Source organism: Platichthys flesus, chromosome 19 (genome assembly GCF_949316205.1).
Source record: "Platichthys flesus chromosome 19, fPlaFle2.1, whole genome shotgun sequence".
In the NCBI taxonomy this organism is placed as follows: domain Eukaryota; kingdom Metazoa; phylum Chordata; class Actinopteri; order Pleuronectiformes; family Pleuronectidae; genus Platichthys; species Platichthys flesus.
The window spans coordinates 11,408,439-11,421,074 of record NC_084963.1 but is presented as its reverse complement, the minus strand read 5'-3'; the positions used below and the strand labels follow the sequence as shown (position 1 = coordinate 11,421,074).

At 42.2% G+C, this 12,636-nt stretch overlaps 1 protein-coding gene across 4 annotated transcripts in view; it reads right to left on the bottom strand.

Moving 5' to 3' along the window:
• Positions 1–12,636, bottom strand: part of sema4d (sema domain, immunoglobulin domain (Ig), transmembrane domain (TM) and short cytoplasmic domain, (semaphorin) 4D) — a 41,355-nt gene that overhangs the window by 19,595 nt on the left and 9,124 nt on the right. For all 4 annotated transcript variants that reach the window (XM_062412658.1, XM_062412656.1, XM_062412659.1 and 1 more), the window contains exon 3: positions 5,430–5,488. The gene's annotated coding sequence lies outside the window, so the exon portion shown is untranslated. The remainder of the gene's footprint in view (positions 1–5,429; positions 5,489–12,636) is intronic.

The following is a 12,636-nucleotide window of genomic DNA, read 5'->3' as shown; positions in this document are numbered from 1 at the left end:
GGGGCTGGATGGAAAAACAAAACAGCCTGTTGATGACAAGGGAAACCAGAGGGAAAAATGTCAATGTTTTCTGCGTCCAACTAATGGGACACTTTGGCCCCATTTGAATCCTGCCTCTTAAATGTCACTTTGTGCTGGTTTTCTTAGTCTTATGTGGTATAAATTGAACATAAATATAAATATGTTTATTTAAGTTTCTTCTTTCTCCCTTGTCCTACTGAGCAAACAATTCAGAAAATCAAAAATTGTAGTAATCGCTGTAGCCCTGGAATCAGCCTCCAGGATCTCATACAGCATATTAAAATATAATGCATATTTGTACGTGTAGAAATTGGGCATTAGAATATGGTTTTTGTCTGGATATGCCACATAATGACGACACATCAATATGTTTGGTCTACATGAAAAAAGGAGGGCTTCTGTGTTTACAGTATTCTTGACTGCTTGAAGTTGTCGCTCTTATAATATCCAAAGGGTATTACGAGTTAGTAGGAGCTTGGCCTGTTTGAGAATGTGAGCGCGCGAGAGATTGTTCACTTGAAACAAAATACAGAGACCACACTGATGGGGATAGATGTCTGCTCCAATGTCATTTTACAGATTAATGGAGTTTGGCCATAGATGTGGCTGAGAATCTTGCATGCTCACGTGTTTACCCGGTAATGCAAACTGTGGGCATCAAATCCCTCTTATGAGCCTAGGGAGGGACCAGGAGCCCATCTCAAAATACTACCAGCTGCATCCCAGTTCTGGGTTGTGTTTCGCCACACGCTGATGAACCGTTTTTGACATTTGGAGTGTAGGCAGCCAAGTCTTTATATTCACTCAGTATTGACTCAGCTACTGGCAGGACATCCCCAGCTGACTGTTGCACTTCCATCTGATCTGATGATTAAAGCTACAGTCCATCTTCAGTTCTTGTGTCTCACTCATTCTCTCAATTTTGTTGATGGACCCCTGCTACATTGACATTTTCATTCTAGATCACATGTGTTTGATCTGAGGTTCTCCCGTTCGTCTCCCTAACTACACACACCCAGACATAGTTTAAAACATTATATCACCGGAGGTGAAAAACGGCCCTCCAAATGCTTCATGCTCATTTTTCTTGTTATTTAATGCTTTCTCAACTTCCTGCAATTTGTCCAAAAATTCCCCAAAAAGATTTTTTCACTGCAAAAACTCTGAACCAAGGTTTGTTTGATCTGGACCAACACCAGGTTTTGGTCAGACTAAATTCCGTTTGTCCAGGCTGTGGTCTGAGGCACCTTTCACACCTGTTATTTTGGTTCGGACAATGGAAAAGTCTGAACTTCTGGTCCAAGCAAGGTAAGTGTGAAACTGCCCTTAGTCTTCAGCCTGAACATAAACACACACTTAAGACTCCGTTGACATCACTACAGGCAATGTATATTCCCCATGAAGCCACAAAATAACTTGTAAATTGACTTTGATGTGTAAAATATGTTTGTTCTCTTTTACTTTCTTAGATTTTCTTGTTATCTGGATAATTCATCATGAACAAAATCCACAGCTCTGGTCTATACCATCTAGAATTCACTGGAGATAGACACAAGCCTTCAGTTGTTAAGTGCAAAGCCACCGTGTCGAAGCCACATAGTCATCTGAAGCCCAGTGAAACAGCTGTGTGACCTCCACTGCACAGCTGACTGCTGGTCATACCTAGAAAATCATCTATATACTGCAGCAGATGGAGCCGCCGTCAACACGATATCCGTGGTGGGCTCGCCGATGACAGATGGGAGGAAGAGTTCAACTTTTAAAAGGCCAGATCGAGGAGTAAGGTCTTATTCCACTTCAGTCATGACGTTAATTTTACATCTACATTCAATGTTGTATGACCACATTTCTGATGCATTACAGGCTGCAAACAAAAACTGCAGTTTTTCTGGTTATATTGAGCAGAAGGAAGCAGGATTAATTGTAGGTAGCCCATCAATAACCAGCTAAATTGAGTAAAAGAGCTAGTGTGAAGGCAACACTGTACGGGGGAGGTAAAACGGGAACTCTCCTATGTAATTACCAGTTGTAGGGCCCCTGCTGAGCTAGCATGTCGTCCTAAAGTGGCCACAGCAAAGGCAATTGAGGGGTCAGGTCCAGTAAAGGGTATATTTAGTCTGTTGATGGCGAGCTTTTTAAAAACAACACACCCTTTCCCTGAGTCACATGGTCGTGGAAGATTTGAAAAACGTCCCTATAAACATACGGGCAAAGTGAAGTGGAAGGATAACTACAGGAACAAGCACGGCTGTGTGGTGTTCCCCATGCGAGGGCCGAATGTGCCTCTGTAGTCCAACATGAAAACATAATCACCATGCGTGGTTTCTTTTAATTAGAGGAGGAACAAAATGCAGAGGAGTTTTACTATTGACATCTGCAGCGGCACAAAATTACAATAAGAAGGGATTCAAATTCAAGGATCACCTAGACAAGAAACGGGAGGTGTTCCTTCCGCAATTACACGTCTGTAAATACATTTTTAAGTCATCATACAGATGCTAAATAAACTGGTTCCTGGAGCCAGTTATGACATAACAGCCATTTCCCTGTTTCTATATGAATGGCTTCTTACTTTCAAAAAGTCAATATCAACAATAATGCACAGATATGTAATTTAGTTCAAATATGGCACTTTAACAGGAAAACCCAGTGAAAACATAATTTGTTATTCATCCTGGGGTGACTACAGAAATGTAAATCGTCTTGGGTCACGTGGAAACCACCGCTGACAGTAAAGTCATAAACCTTTCACTTGATTCCTTGAGGCGGCTGTGATGCCAGCCAGGCCTCGGGCGTATAACGTGGGACTATTTTGGAAAGCTACAGGAGCCCCAGCTGAAGGTCTCGCGGTCCCAAGCTGCTGAGTGGTCTAGTCAAATTGGTAGTGGTTGTTTAAACAGCAGCAGTTATGAGAGCAGGTGACTTTAGCTGCTGGACTGGAATAAATGTCTCCGTTGTTAATAAAATCCCAAGGTCTCGACTGGACTGATGTTGAATAAAAATGTCTAAAAAGGCATTTCCCTTATGTCGAGTTTTAGTGTGTGGAACTTTTTTCCAGGAAGTGGATGAAGAAGGAAGAAAGAAAAAAACAAACTGGAAAGGAGCTCAGAAGAGGGCATACCTCCATCAAGGCCCCAGAGTCCCCTTCTCACACCAAATTCTGATGTCTTATTTTGACTGCCCTCTTGCTGCTGTTACATTGCAAATTACTCCGTTGTAAAGGATTATTTTATTTTTAAGTCTATAAATTGGGTTTTAATCAGATCGGCACCAAATTTCACACACTAACCACCTGATCGTCTTAGGAATGCTCCATCCAATCCGTCTGAACCAAGATTGAAAACTTTTTTATTCACAAGTGCCTTTAACTCAACAATTTTACAGGGCACTCAATCATTGTATTTTGTTCTTTATTACATTATTCTACTTTTATTTGATTGTTATTTACATTTCTACCAACTGTATTTTTTCTACCTACTTTTTAAATCCATTTGCTTTTGCTTGAAAGTTGTTTTAAACCCTACTTGTTTTTAAAGTCCCTGTACAGCCCAGAATCATCTTCTGTTTAGGAAATGTGCTTTATAAATAAAACTGTCTTGCTTCATAAATATCAGCCCCTTAAACATGCCAGATTTTTTCCCCCACATCAAGGTGATGAATAATTCTCTGAGAAATCGAGGAAAACATAGAAAATGGCCTACACAAACAAACCCAGATGAAAACATAACCTCGTTGGTGGGGCAGTCATCTTTCAAAGTAGAGCGTTCCCACCAGTCAGGGGACATTCGGAGGGGCTTTAAACTTCCCTAAAACCCTGCTGTACTTTCCCCCTCTCCTTTCTTTCTTTAAGGAGAACTCCTTTCTCTCAGGCACTGATTTCATGCTGGTAATTTTAGCCCGGCGGAGACAAAAACCTCCTTTGGAGTGTTGTGTGAAAACTCACCCCATCACCCACAGGCTGCCACAACACTAGCAGTGTGTCCTCCTGAACTTGGTCTGCCAGCAGATAAAAGCAACAATTTCACCGTTCCCCTCAGAGAAACAACACAAGGCCGAGACTGAAACTTCTAAACACGATTTTTCCGTGATCTGGTCGGCAGATTCTGGACCCACTTAAATCCTCGCGTTAATGAAGATAATTATAGGCATTCAGTAGAAGTAGGTCACTTAGAATTCAAGCAGCTGAATATGAAAAAAGGAAGAAAAACGTATGTGCAGGACTTAAAAAAGAACTAATCAAAGGTGTTTACATGAACTGACCCTTTGCTAAGAGCTGCCTCCCTCCTTTAAAACCGGCATGCGTGTAAAGTTCTCATTTCTAGCATTGTATATGTAGTTTGTACTAACAGAGCCAGATTTAATACTAAAAACACATTTTTGAGACAATATGTCCCTAATTTCACAAACAACAGCAGGCTTCTTATTTCTAGCAGATGACTGCTGTTTAATTCAAGGCTGCAACCAACTCACCTATCGATTAATCTCATGGTTATTCTCTCCATTCCTAATTTTTTGTTCCTTAAAAGTTCAGGAAAATGGTGTAACGTGCTTATTATGAGAAAATATTCAGATAACTATCATGTGACTAGAAGCATCAAACCCTTGACATTTGAGAAGATGGAAAAGGGCACTTGTTTGTGCATTTGTGTTCAAAAAAAATGTCTGCAAAACGTTTTGCCAATCAACTGATTGGTCAAATAACTAAAGGTTGAAAATATAATTTTGATTGTACAAAAACTGAATGTCTCAGGCCAAGAAATAAAACAGCACATTGCTCCTGTTTGGTGGTGTAGAACTAGCTAACCCTGGTTCTGGATTATAGATTTATATAAAAAAATAAATGGTAATAATAACCTTAATTATTATTAGTTATACCTTAAGGTCTGTGGATGAGACAAGGTGTCTACTTGTTCTGTACTCGTCATCTTAAGTGCAGAAACAAACTGGTTCTAAAAAAGGTTCACATTAAATCTGAACCAACCCTTTGCACCTGGTTGACCTCGGTCAAAAAGGGGTTAAAGAGACGACAAGCATGTGCATACACAGTCTGTCCCTAAAACATCATTGAGAAAAAACAGAGCATTTTGCTTCCACACTGATAAAAACAAGCAGATCACAATTTAAAGAGGGAAGGAAACTCAAATCAAGCGCGCAAAAAAACACGATTGGTGAAAGAGGAAGGTTTCACTGCCAAACATTCGACAAACCAAGCGGGACCAAATCAGCTGCGTTGCCCAGGTGTGGTCATGCAAAGAGGGGAAATGAAAAAAAAGGGAGAAAAGCCCTGAGGGGGGGATAAGGGAGTGTTGGAGAAGCATGCAGCATTCGTGCTGAAGCATGCAGACCTGCGAGGGTCCACACCGTAAGACAAAGGGGAGGGAGAGAGGGAGAGGAGTAGAGTTTCTGACCTGTGGCTCCTTACAAGATGCGACGCTCTTCCTCCGGAGAGAATTATAAAATCCTCAAGCTAGGGAGGGGGGGAAGAAGACAGACAGACAGATCAGACAAGACAGTTATGTGGTTTGTGTGCATGTGTGTTTGCATGTACAACTGGCAGGAAGCAGTGTCCGTGTGTGTGCTGAGTGTGCATGTGTGGTTAGTTGTCTAGACTATATACATATAATGATGAAGCAAACACATATTGCACAATAAAACTGATATTAAACATCTAATACACACAAACATGATGGATAAGCATTAGGAAGGAGAAAATGATTATAGCCATATATCATATGTCTGTCAGCATCTTGTCCTGACATTTATTACAGAGACATGAGACAAACAAATGATGAGCATTAACCTCAGAGGAAGCTATGGTGAGGAATATGGATTTCCTCTAGGTCTGTGTGTACAATAGAGTTCAAAGAGTGTCAGGCCACAGCTTTCTGTCAAAGCCTGTCCGAGCCCGAGAGGAAATTAACTGAGACAACCCCAACCAGACAGGCATTTTTCTATTTGCTGTAAGAAACTGATGTAACCCGATGACGGATCAAAAAAACAGACCCAATATTGAATATTGTTTCCAAATGTTTGCCCAACGACTCCTGGCAGGCTCAGGTCGGTTATCTTCAGCTGTACAAGTGATCATTGGCTGTTTGCTGTGGCCTCATGTCATTTTTCTGTCCGTCAGCACAAACATTGAAGCCTCGTGTCACCAGACTCAATCTCTCTGTTCACTTTCAATTTAAAGGAGACATTATCAACAGTCGTAGAGCAGACCATTAAGGAGAAAGAACACAGAGTGATGGAAAAATGTAAACAGACCACAGCATGAAGTAGTTATTCCTTCTTTGAGGGAAAATATACCACCCAGTCTGTTTACTCCTGCCTGGATAGTGACTTTAACAGACGTCTCTACATCAGCAGCAGCCATCTTAGTTAGAAGTTAAACGATTTCACATGATTGGCCAAACCAGTTCCAAGATTCCTAATGGGAGCGGGCCCAGACTTAACTAAATAATGTTGAGTTGCATCTTCTCTCTGGGTGAGATGAGCCTCGTGGCCCAGTTTAAACGGGTGACCTCTATTTTGAACAGGTTGTATATTTGAAATAGTCATCGTCAATTTGAAAGTGGAATGCTAAGACATGTTTTATGGTATTAGTTTTAATATTTTTTTACTAATTGTAGGTGCGGGTCAAACCCATTTGTTTTCAATACCATTCTACTTTTAACCCCCCTGGAAACTTGCTTTGTGAACTTGACTGTTGAAAAGTTAATATGCAACAGTCAGTTATAGTTTGGAAAAGATGACTCAAGCTATTGCCTGTAACTTGACAAAAAAACCAACACCCTGTCACCAGATTATTTTCATTCAAACTTTGCTAAATCCTTATTAGTCCTAATTAAAAGAATGTAACACCCACCAAAGAGAAAATCACAAACAGCACACACAGAGCTGGCTTACTTGAAAAAATGATTTGGTTGGTTTCAAGTAGAACCACATTGATCATAAAATGAAGCTGATCGAAAGAATTTGTTTTCAAGGCCATTAAAATTGTGGGTCAGTGGTGAAACAAAGAATAAGAGAACCAAAACATTAGGGAATAATCCACATCAGAACAGAAGAGTCAGCAGAAGAAAATATTTTGCTTTTCTTCTAAGTGCATGAAAACCAGATTTTATAAGTCAAAGGGAGGGAAAGTAGAAATTTTCTTATTGCCATTGTGACAGATGGCTGGGCTTCTATTCACTACACTTTCCAGTCCGTTCCCTCAGACCGCTTCCCTGAGCAAAATGAAAACCCTTACAACAAAGCTGAACACATTCTCCCTGCAGAGGTGCACAAGCTTCATTCCCACAGTGCGCTAGAATCAAACTCTCAGTGAAAACCATGGACTCACATATTTGCTTTGCCTTGACGAGGACTCAGGGACTAGTAGAATCAGGGCCTCATTTCCAAAAAGTTCCTAAAATTACCTAATTCATCTGTAAACAATTAAATGAGTCATTACATCCGTAAAATAACAGACTAAATGACGCGGCTGCCCGTGCAACACATAAAGTGCCAGAACAATTGAGGAGACAAATCTTCCAGACAAGTGAATTCAGGTCACCCAAATCAACCCAAATATGCAGATTCATTAGCATTGGCTTGGCGTGGGGAAAGCCACCATCATGCATGCCCCCCGCCCCCCCCCCCCCCCCCCCTGCTCAACTGTATAAAAGAGTAATCAGATTATGTTAAGTAGAGATGATGCACACCAGACTGCACACATTGGCAGCTCACTTATAACTGATCACATTTTTAAAAAAAAAATTGGATTTGTATGAATATTAACGGTAAATAAACCGGATCACAGATACCTGACGGGTAATTGTTGACAGCTATGAACTATACATGAAGTCTGGGGCGTGTGTCATTTGATAATGGGACAGAGTGGGTCTGGATTTCACTTGGGGATAATGGCGGATAACAGGGCCAGTACGGAGCTTTGGGGCTGCAGTTTTTCAAAAATGGGATCAATGCATGACTTATACAACTGTCTAAGGTTTCCCATTGATCGTACTGGTGACCACAGTCTCCTGTAATGAATTGGTTGGGGTGGGGAATATTTATCCATATCAGGATTGCTCGTCACTTTTCTGTCATCCGGTACAGATTTTAGCTGAGCGTTAATATTCAGATCAGTTTCATGAGGCCACAAACTAATTTCATTCTCTCATAGATCATACATTACGTTTCATTTAGCTGACGCTTTTACCAAAGCGACTTACAATAAGTAAGTCATCAAGTCATCAAGGTCAACAGTCAAACTTGATGTTTAGCCATGCATGTCCAACATATCACCCTCCATTCCTACATCTTCCTCTATACCTTCCCCATCCTCCAGTCACGTCTTCTCTCAGGCAAACAAAAGTAGAAAACACGTATGCAAACAAGCACGACCACAAGAGGCAACGAGTCCCTGCCTCTCGTCCTCGTCCGACAGCATCAATAGAGCACTGGGAGAAGATGACAGTTGCGTAAGATTGATGAGCTTGGGGCCAAAGGGTGCATCCCCCTCGACATCCTTTAGGAAGCACTTTGACTTGGCTTCCCTCGGCTCCCACAAAACCCTGTGACAGCTGATACAGAGATTTCACTATGCTACCCCGATTCCCAATGACACCAGGGACACCACGCCTTCACATGTCTCAATTCATTATGTCGCGAGTGGGTGTCGGGGCCTAGGTTCGAGCCCAGTGTTGTCCAAACCACACCCTTGGTGACACAGCGGTCTGGAGAGGGCACAGGGAGGAAGTGCAGATGTCACGGCTCTGGGTGTTTTTTAAATTGATGAGTGGACTTGAATGAGGAGAGGGAAAAGCTTTCAGGCCAGAACCAATTTATTAATGGCCCTACTTCAGAAACGCAGCCTATGGTAAACATGCTGACAGGATGGACTATTGAGCTCAGTCCACTGTGACACCTGATTTCCCCCCCAAACTGATAGAAAGGACCCAGCTTGAGCTTTGGTCAGTATCCCATGACCTCAGCTACACCGCTCTGCAACACCACAGTGCAGCATTTAATTAAAGTGTTGCAACTAATTCCTTAAAATGGTCCCATAAATTCGACATGCATCACAAACCTTGAGAGTATATCTGTATTTCCCCCCCCTCTTGTTACGTAACAGAAAAAAAGTCCACGGTCAAAGCTTAAGTTGACAAACCAACAGGGCTATTCTCTTTCCGCACAAACTGTTCCAGTCAATTATTTTGTCAGCGCTTGGTTTTTCTTTCCCTAAAAGAGTAGCCTTGTGGGATACCCTCATGGAGGACACGTTATGATGCAGACTATGATGTGCAGTGGCCCTGATTGAGTCAAAATGCTGTGAGTTGGATTTATGAGGATGTATTGGCAGATTTCACATTATCACCTGAAACTAAAAATTGTGGTGTTGTTGTGATCCCTTTACATTTGGAGCAGGTCCTCTTCCAGGAAATCCACCATGTGCACCCCTGTATTTCAACAATAGTCAAGTTATGTTTTTGGTGATACTGTTAAAGCAAGGCAGTCATTGATGGTTCATAAATGCAATTATTAATCTAAAAGGGTCTGAACATCTGAGTGTTCAGCAGCAAGTGACAGAAGCACTTAACCAGCTTCTGTTGGCGGTTTTAGATACTCGCTCCCATGAGACCGACATGAATACGCACACATGCGAGACCTTGACTGATCCAGATACACAGTAGACTGGGAAAGGCCACTCGTCTCTATGACAGTGTGGTCATTCCAGTAACAGCCAAACACCCCTCCCCAACCCACCCATTCTCATCTGTGCAGCCATCCTTACTGTCCGTCTGTAAACAACCCAAGTCTCTGACGGGGCCGTCAGCGTGCACCACCACAGGTGGGGGGAGGAAATGAAAATGAGAGGGACCAAGGGAGAAAGAGAGAGAGAGAAAACAGGCTTTAGGATGAGGGAGGACATTCAAGCCAGCATATTCATGCAGAGGTTGTAGAGAGGGAAGAGTGAGAACAAAGAGAAGGAGAAGAGAGTAGGCGGAGGATTCTCCTTATGGAAAACAGGAATGAAACCAGTGCATAAAAGAAATATGATAGTATGCTTTGAGGCCAAAAGGAACACCATATTTTTCCATCTTGGTTGTGTTTCTGCATTTCCCTAAAGAATGGAAGAAACCAATTTGAAGGGAAATTCACAAATCAGAGTGTTTTACAGTTTGTGTGTTTTTGATAAATTTGAAACTACCTTCTCTTTCTGGATTTGGGGCATTGTCTGTCTGACCTACTCTCACATATGATGCAATACAGTGCACACTTGTGAAAATGTTATTGAAAGAATAAGAACAGAACAACTAGTTGACTTGGCCCCTGTTACACCACTTTACACCACGTCAGGGTGAAAAATGGGAGGCAGTATCTTGTCCAATTGCCAGTTTGTTTCTTTTGTTGGGTTGGGTCTGTGATTGATCAATTCAGTTCAATGTCACGAACGCGCAAGAAACCAATGCATCACAAGCAGCAAGACATTTTGCACAAGACATAAGAATACAAAAATAAGATAACTGTGTTTGAAATTGATTTCCAAACGTGTCTGGCTGCAACAAGCACCTGGAAGTCCAATGCTCGTCATAATGTTTCCATTTTTCTATCGCTATCAATCAGAGCCGGGTTCGATAAAAAACTGTTTGTACTGCAGTTATTGACCCGGAAGTGAATGCTCATTGTTTCCATTCCAAATGCAAACGAAAGCCTGATGTTAGTGGGTGTTCTGACCATTTGTAAAGGGGCTCTACTCACAAATATGGATGCACATACACATTGTGTGATGAAGAGGATTATGCAGGCTTGAATTCTAACAGAAAGAATCCCCATCTACAAACACTACAGAGCATATCTGGTTTTAGAAACTCTCCTCATCCCCGATCGTCCTGCTACAGTCGAGGGCTGAACTTCAAATCCTGCCATTGGACGTTTTGAGGATGATCTGAATGGGTAAACCTAGGGTCTATACTCTGTCACCAAACAAATGGGGATGGTGTGCACTCCAGGGTCGTCATGTACTTTGCTGGAAAATACCAGAAACTTGTGAATGCCAAATGCTCGACTTGCTGCAGGCCAGCTTGTATCTGGGAATGCCATTAGAGGAATGCACATGGAGGAATGTCCACTGATATCCTGCTATGTGTAAATGTTTGCTCATGAGTGTGCAAGAGAAAAACAAGAGGGATTTGGGTGGAGGGAGAGAGAGCGAGAGAGAGTGAGAGAGAATAAGTAGCCTTCTTCTTCTGCCTTTGTATGAATCTTAAGTAGTCCCATGTTGAGGGGGGCTTTGTTCACCATCCCTGTCGGGGGGCACGTCCTCCAACTTTTCCCCTCACTTCCTTTTGGCGTAACATTTATCATTCTTCCCAGACAAACAATCATCCTGCAACATGGACCAGCATCGAGCCCACAATTACGCCCCACTCCCGTCCCCCTTTTTTCGCCCCACTCTGGTTGCCTGGATACCTTTCATCCAATGGGACAGCTTGTCAACAACATCATCGCTTACTTAGAAAAACTCCCATCCTTCCCTCCACTTTGATTTTTGGTCCAGAAGAGCCAGTTAAGTTTCCACGAACATCTTTTTCATGTTCAGTCTTTTATTTTGCATCCAAAACAGTTAAAAAACTCCCGAGTACCAAACGTCTGGCACTGCAGAAAGTGAAATGCATCCTTAAGTGGGAGAACCTTCTAATTTGCAAGAGAAATTCCCCCTCGGGGCAAATATAGCATTATCCGGCTCTACTAACCAACATAATGTCCTTTGCCGACATTATTCAGTGTTCTGGTGTTAGCCAGGGAAACTACCCTGAGGCCTGTTTCGTAGAAAGTCTGACTCACTGGAGCTCTCCCCTTCTCTTTCTCTCGCTCTGAAAGGACCAACAGGTGCATAAGTAATAAGTGGAGAGCACGCGCAAACAGCAAATCCCATCAACCTCATTCCATCGACAACCATTATGATGGAAACGTCCCTCTGCACATGAATCTACTCTACTTCTTCACTGCACAAGCATTCATTACATTACTCAAATTGAGCCTTAACATCAAAGTGTCCTGAAAACACCCTGCTTCTATGGTTGTCGTGGGCCAGATTTTTTTTTTTCTTCTTCAAAACTTCCTCTTTCATTTTCTGTAATTCAAGCACATACTAGTCCCAGCCCTTGTTTGGCCTTCCACCGTGTTTTTCGCTCCCATCCCTTCCAGCTGAGTGCCCTGCGCCACTTATTCCGCTTATTATGAACGCTGACAGCGGATTATTTTGCTTACTGCATCCAAATTCTCCATCGTCTATAGATCGAATCCAATAAACACTGGACTAAGAGACAAAGACGAAGTTGACAATGGAGACAAAAAAAAAAATTTGAAAAGAGATAGGGAGCATAGGCAGAGGACTGGTCCAATACGAAAAGGGGGAAGGGGGAAGATGAAGACGTAATCTCAGAAAAGAAAAAGTGGGAGAATAGAGAAAAGGAGCAAAGAAGAGCTTGTATGGCAAAGGTGCAAAAACCCTATAAATGACTATTTTGTCAGGGAAATAATGACCCACGAACAACAGCAGCGACATACCAGCACAGTGAACAAGAATGCAAATTAGCCCCGATGCAAATGTAATAGGTCTTCAGG